Genomic DNA, 7,500 nt, shown 5'->3' on the forward strand with positions numbered 1-7,500 from the left:
ATCATCATCATCTCGGACAAAACACCGATCAAAAATGAGAAAGTTTCTAGAAACAATCCCTCGCCAAGGCGTCCATATATAATACGAACCCCCGGCTATCAACTAATTTCTTATACACATTCCATCTCGACCCTTCGCTATACATGTGAATATAACGACACGGTGATTCGAGATTCAACAATATTTGTCGCTCGGAACGAATTGAGTGGTTGCAAATTTTTTGTGAACATAACCCGCAACGGGCAGAGGATCACGATTTTAAGGTTGGTCGCTTAAAGGCCATTCGACTACAAAGAGACGAAGCGGACCGCGACCTCGCTGCATGAGGTTGACGAAAGCGACCCAAGATGCGAAAGCCGAAACCAACACACCTTGCCAGTACCCAAACGCCGAGGTCGGATTCGGGTCTACCACTTACCAACTGAATATCATCCTAAAAAGAACTCCAAACAGTCTAGGACAGGACCCATTCTCCACCCCTTCTATATATGTCAGGAGAACCCCGGATTCCCCTCCAGACACGATTTAGCAAACTTTTCCCGATCGATCCGACCCACCGAGGCCGTTTCGACCGTTCGCCGCGCCTACTAGAGCTGATTTCTTCGGACTCCGATCAGAAAATCCGCCGATGCATGTCGTTAACACCTAGTCCGCCTCGTCCGATCGATCGAGGCCGTTTCGACCGTTCGCCGCGCCTACTAGAGCTGATTTCTTCGGACTCCGATCAGAAAATCCGCCGATGCATGTCGTTAACACCTAGTCCGCCTCGTCCGATCGATCTAGGCCGTCTCGAACCACCCATCGCGCATCGAAAGTCGCATCTCTCGAACTCCGATCCGGAAATCGGCCGATGCATCACGTTAACTATTTCTTATATATCTAATATAATATACATGGAGACGGTAAGAATTCTTTTAATCGAAGATATACATATACTTCTCATCAATATCCAAAAGCTTATCGAAAAATAAATTACTCAACTTTTACGTGAAGAATCGTTCACCCAAACCTTATCCCCTATATATGTCAGGAGAACCCAAGGTTCCCCTCCAGACACGATTTAGCAAACTTTTCCCGATCGATCCGACCCACCGAGGCCGTCTCGACCGTCCGCTGCGCCTACTAGGGCCGATTTCTTCGGACTCCGATCAGAAAATATACCGATGCATGTCGTTAACACCTAGTCCGCCTCGTCCGATCTATCTAAACAGTCTCGACGCACCCAACACTCTTTCAAAGTCGGATTACTCGGACTCAATCTGAAAATGGACCGATGCATGACGTCAACACTTAGCCCGCCTCGTCTGATCTATCTAAGCCATCTCGACCCACCCAACACGCCTTCCAAGTCGGATCACTCGGACTTCGATCTGAAAATCTCCGGACTCATTTTTATGAATATCCCCAGTCAGTAAGAACGTTATTTCGCCAATATATACCAACAATAAACCATATTCCAATAGCTGAACCAAAAATATAATTCCCGATCCAAACGTTCTGCATCGCCCAACGCGACCACCTTCCCTATATATGTCAGGAGAGCACAGGGTTCCCCTCCAGACAACACTTACGCTCTATCCCCGACTCTCGGTCGATCGATAGGCCAGGTCAGCGGTGTCTGTTTCGGCCGAAGCTCGGACTTTGGTCAAAATGTTCCGATACAAAATTTGAACCAAGATAGATACAGATATGATTCCTTCTTAAATATACGTTGATTATCGAACAGAATATGGTAAATATTTTGCGATGACCGAGGATTTCATGAATTTTTTTTTTTTTTCGAAAAAATTTTCTATTATCGGAATTTCCTCAAATTTCATTTGGTTGCCTCCTAATGCTTATTAAAAATGATAATCAACAATCAGAATCATTATTTATCATTTATTTCAATTTTTATAATGAAAAACGTTCACGTCCTTTCGCGCCTCTCGATCGTCGTTTACGTGATGCATCGGTCAGCCCTAGTTTACGTGGTGCATCGGTAAGATCGAGTTCACGTTCTGCATCGGTCTGCCCGAGTTTACGTGGTGCATCGGTAAGATCGAGATTACGTGGTGCATCGGTAAGATCGAGTTCACGTTCTGCATCGGTCTGCCTGAGTTTACGTGGTGCATCGGTATGATCGAGTTTACGTTCTGCATCGGTGTGATCTAGTTTACGTTGTGCATCGGTAAGATCGAGATTACGTGAAGCATCGGTATGATCGAGTTTACGTTCTGCATCGGTCTGGACTCTGAGATATATTTTCGACGTGAAAATGTTCCGATACAACTTTTGAACCAGGATAGTTAGAGAGATGATTTTTTCTGGGATGTACGTTGATTGGGGAATGGATTGTGGAAAATAACTTGCCATGACCGAGGTGTTCTCGAATTTTTTTTTTTTTTCGAAAAATATTTTCTGATTTTGGATTTCACTCAAATTTGATTTCGTTGCCTTCTAATGTGTTCTAAAAGAGTAAATCAGTAATCAGAATCGAAAAATATTTTTCGGATTTTTTTTTTTTTGAAAAAAAATTTTCTGATTTTGGAATTTCCTCAAATTTGATTTGGTTGCCTTCTAATGTGTTTTTAAAGCGTAAATCAGTAATCAGAATCAATATTCATTGTCGACTTTAATTTTTATAAGGAAAAATGTTCACGTCCTTAAACGCCTCCCCATCATTAGCCCGAGTCCAAGTCGATGTCAGTCCCGAGCGGACGGTGTCAGATACTACCTATCGCCCCGGTCTGGACTTGGCGAGGTATTTCGACGTGAAATGTTCCGATACAACTTTTGAACCAGGATAGTTAGAGAGATGATTTCTTCTATGTTGTACGTTGATTGTGGAATGGATTGTGGGAAATAACTTGCCATGACCCAGGTGTTCTTGAATTTTTTTTTTTTTCGAAAAAAATTTTCTGATCTTGAAATTTCCTCAAATCTGATTGCGTTGCCTTCTAATGTGTACTAAAAGAGTAAATCAGTAATCAGAATCAATATTCATTGTCGACTTTAATTTTTATAAGGAAAAATGTTCACGTCCTTAAACGCCTCTCCATCGTTACCCCGACTCCAAGACGATGTTAGACCGGAGCGGACGGTGTCAAATGCGACCGATCTCCCCGGTCTGGACTTAGCGAGATATTCCGACGTGAAATGTTCCGATACAAAAATTTAACTGTGATAGTTAGAGAGATGGTTCCTTTTGTGATGTACGTTGATTGTGTAATAGAATATGGAAATAAACTTGAGATGACCGAGGTCTTCTGGGATTTTTTTTTTTTTTCGAAAAATATTTTTCGATTTCGGAAATCCCTCAAATTTCATTGAGATATGTCCTAATGTGTTCTTAAAACTTAAATCAACAATCAGAATTAATATCCAAAAGTTATTTCATTTTTTATAAGGAAAAACGTTCACGTCCTTTCCGCTCCCAAAAAGTGAGATATCATAGAAAATATCGCTATATTTGTTGTTTACGGCCATACCACGCTGAAATTGCCAGTTCTCGTCAGAACACTGAAGCCAAGCAGCGTCGGGCGCGGTTAGTACTTGGATGGGTGACCGCTTGGGAACACCGCGTGCTGTAAGCTTTTTTTTTACGTTCTGCATCGGTCTGCCGAGATAACGTGGTGCATCGGTATGATCGAGTTTACGTTCTGCATCGGTAAGATCGAGATTACGTGATGCATCGGTAAGATTGAGATTACGTGGTGCATCGGTAAGATCGAGTTTACGTGGTGCATCGGTAAGATCCAATTCACGTTCTGCATCGGTAAGATCCAGTTCACGTGGTGCATCGGTAAGATCGAGATTACGTGGTGCATCGGTAAGATCGAGTTTACGTGGTGCATCGGTAAGATCCAATTCACGTTCTGCATCGGTAAGATCCAGTTCACGTGGTGCATCGGTAAGATTGAGATTACGTGGTGCATCGGTAAGATCGAGTTTACGTGGTGCATCGGTAAGATCCAATTCACGTTCTGCATCGGTAAGATCCAGTTCACGTGGTGCATCGGTAAGATTGAGATTACGTGGTGCATCGGTAAGATCGAGTTTACGTGGTGCATCGGTAAGATCCAATTCACGTTCTGCATCGGTAAGATCCAGTTCACGTGGTGCATCGGTAAGATCGAGATTACGTGGTGCATCGGTAAGATCGAGTTTACGTGGTGCATCGGTAAGATCCAATTCACGTTCTGCATCGGTAAGATCCAGTTCACGTGGTGCATCGGTAAGATTGAGATTACGTGGTGCATCGGTAAGATCCAGTTCACGTGGTGCATCGGTAAGATGGAGATTACGTGGTGCATCGGTAAGATCGAGATTACGTGGTGCATCGGTAAGATCTACTTTACGTTCTGCATCGGTCTGCCCTTGTTTACGTGGTGCATCGGTAAGATCGAGATTACGTGAAGCATCGGTATGATCGAGTTTACGTTCTGCATCGGTCTGCCCGATATTACGTGGTGCATCGGTCTGCCCTAGTTTACGTGGTGCATCGGTTTGGACTTAGAGATATATTTTCGACGTGAAAATGTTCCGATACAACTTTTGAACCAGGATAGTTAGAGAGATGATTTTTTCTGGGATGTACGTGGATCGGGGAATGGATTGTGGGAAATAACTTGCCATGACCGAGGTGTCCTCGAATTTTTTTTTTTTTCGAAAAAAATTTTCTGATTGTGGAATTTTCTCAAATTTGATTTGGTTGCCTCCTAATGTGTTCTAAAAGAGTAAATCAGTAATCGGAATCGAAAAATATTTTTCGGATTTTTTTTTTTTTCGAAAAAAATTTTCTGATCGTGGAATTTCCTCAAATTCGATTTGGTTGCCTTCTAATGTGTTTTTAAAGCGTAAATCAGTAATCAGAATCAATATTCATTGTCGACTTTAATTTTTATAAGGAAAAATGTTCACGTCCTTAAACGCCTCCCCATCATCAGCCCGAGTCCAAGTCGATGTCAGTCCCGAGCGGACGGTGTCAGATACTACCTATCGCCGAGGTCTGGACTTGGCGAGATATTACGACGTGAAATGTTCCGATACAACTTTTGAACCAGGATAGTTAGAGAGATGATTTCTTCTATGTTGTACGTTGATTGTGGAATGAAATACGGAAAATAACTCGCCATGACCGAGGTGATTACGATTTTTTTTTTTTTTCGAAAAAAATTTTCTGATCGTGGAATTTTCTCAAATTTGATTTGGTTGCCTCCTTATATGTTCTAGTAGCGATAATCAACAATCAGAATCAAAATCCATGGTCGGGTTTGATTTTTATAAGGAAAAATGTTCACGTCCTTTTTTACAACCCCGACTCATTGACGATGTTAGAACCGAGCCGGCGGTGTCAGATACGACCGATCGCCCCGGTCCCGATCGTCATTTACGTTGTGCATCGGTCTGCCCGAGATTACGTGGTGCATCGGTATGATCGAGTTTACGTGGTGCATCGGTAAGATCCAATTCACGTTCTGCATCGGTAAGATCCAATTCACGTTCTGCATCGGTAAGATCCAGTTCACGTGGTGCATCGGTAAGATGGAGATTACGTGGTGCATCGGTAAGATCGAGATTACGTGGTGCATCGGTAAGATCTACTTTACGTTCTGCATCGGTCTGCCCTTGTTTACGTGGTGCATCGGTAAGATCGAGATTACGTGAAGCATCGGTATGATCGAGTTTACGTTCTGCATCGGTCTGCCCGATATTACGTGGTGCATCGGTCTGCCCTAGTTTACGTGGTGCATCGGTTTGGACTTAGAGATATATTTTCGACGTGAAAATGTTCCGATACAACTTTTGAACCAGGATAGTTAGAGAGATGATTTTTTCTGGGATGTACGTGGATCGGGGAATGGATTGTGGGAAATAACTTGCCATGACCGAGGTGTCCTCGAATTTTTTTTTTTTTCGAAAAAAATTTTCTGATTGTGGAATTTTCTCAAATTTGATTTGGTTGCCTCCTAATGTGTTCTAAAAGAGTAAATCAGTAATCGGAATCGAAAAATATTTTTCGGATTTTTTTTTTTTTCGAAAAAAATTTTCTGATCGTGGAATTTCCTCAAATTCGATTTGGTTGCCTTCTAATGTGTTTTTAAAGCGTAAATCAGTAATCAGAATCAATATTCATTGTCGACTTTAATTTTTATAAGGAAAAATGTTCACGTCCTTAAACGCCTCCCCATCATCAGCCCGAGTCCAAGTCGATGTCAGTCCCGAGCGGACGGTGTCAGATACTACCTATCGCCGAGGTCTGGACTTGGCGAGATATTACGACGTGAAATGTTCCGATACAACTTTTGAACCAGGATAGTTAGAGAGATGATTTCTTCTATGTTGTACGTTGATTGTGGAATGAAATACGGAAAATAACTCGCCATGACCGAGGTGATTACGATTTTTTTTTTTTTTCGAAAAAAATTTTCTGATCGTGGAATTTTCTCAAATTTGATTTGGTTGCCTCCTTATATGTTCTAGTAGCGATAATCAACAATCAGAATCAAAATCCATGGTCGGGTTTGATTTTTATAAGGAAAAATGTTCACGTCCTTTTTTACAACCCCGACTCATTGACGATGTTAGAACCGAGCCGGCGGTGTCAGATACGACCGATCGCCCCGGTCCCGATCGTCATTTACGTTGTGCATCGGTCTGCCCGAGATTACGTGGTGCATCGGTCTGGACTTAGAGATATATTTTCGACGTGAAAATGTTCCGATACAACTTTTGAACTAGGATAGTTAGAGAGATGATTTTTTCTGGGATGTACGTTGATTGGGGAATGGATTGTGGGAAATAACTTGCCATGACCGAGGTGTTCTCGAATTTTTTTTTTTTTTTCGAAAAAAATTTTCTGATTGTGGAATTTTCTCAAATTTGATTTGGTTGCCTCCTAATGTGTTCTAATAGCGATAATCAACAATCAGAATCAAAATCCATGGTCGGGTTTGATTTTTATAAGGAATAATGTTCACGTCCTTTTTCGCCTATGTTCTTTTTCGACGTGAAAAGTTCCGATACAACTTTTGAACCAGGATAGTTAGAGAGATGATTTTTTCTGGGATGTATGTTGATTGACGTACGAAACTTGGAAAAAAAATAGAAAAGACCGAGGTACTCTAGAAAAAAAATTTATTGAAAATATTTTTTTGATTTCGGAATTAATTCGAAATTCATTCAGATGTCTTCTATCAATATCGCGAAAGAAAAATCAATAATCAGAATCGATATTCATCTAAGATTATTTCCTTTTGGATTGTGTTAACATTCGGTACGATCTTGTCTACGTGATGCATCGGTTTGTTTCTCGGCTCTTGTGAGCAAGTTGGACACTCGAGACGGCCTCCATCGATCGGATTAGGCGGGCTTTAATGTTAACGTGCTGCATCGGTGTGATCTTGTTTACGTCATGCATCGGTATAGCTTTAAATCGCGCCGTAAAGTCGTTCACGTCATGCATCGGTATCTTAAATCGCGCCGAAAAGTCGTTCACGTCATGCATCGGTATCTTAA

At 41.8% G+C, this 7,500-nt stretch overlaps 1 non-coding gene across 1 annotated transcript; it reads left to right on the forward strand.

Moving 5' to 3' along the window:
• The first annotated feature begins 3,456 nt into the window (after window positions 1-3,456).
• On the forward strand, window positions 3,457-3,575 carry LOC123688105. The gene has a single exon (XR_006749779.1). It is a non-coding gene; the product is annotated as a 5S ribosomal RNA (ribosomal RNA).
• The last annotated feature ends 3,925 nt before the right edge of the window (window positions 3,576-7,500 follow it).

The sequence above is a fragment of the Harmonia axyridis genome, chromosome X, assembly GCF_914767665.1.
Source record: "Harmonia axyridis chromosome X, icHarAxyr1.1, whole genome shotgun sequence".
In the NCBI taxonomy this organism is placed as follows: domain Eukaryota; kingdom Metazoa; phylum Arthropoda; class Insecta; order Coleoptera; family Coccinellidae; genus Harmonia; species Harmonia axyridis.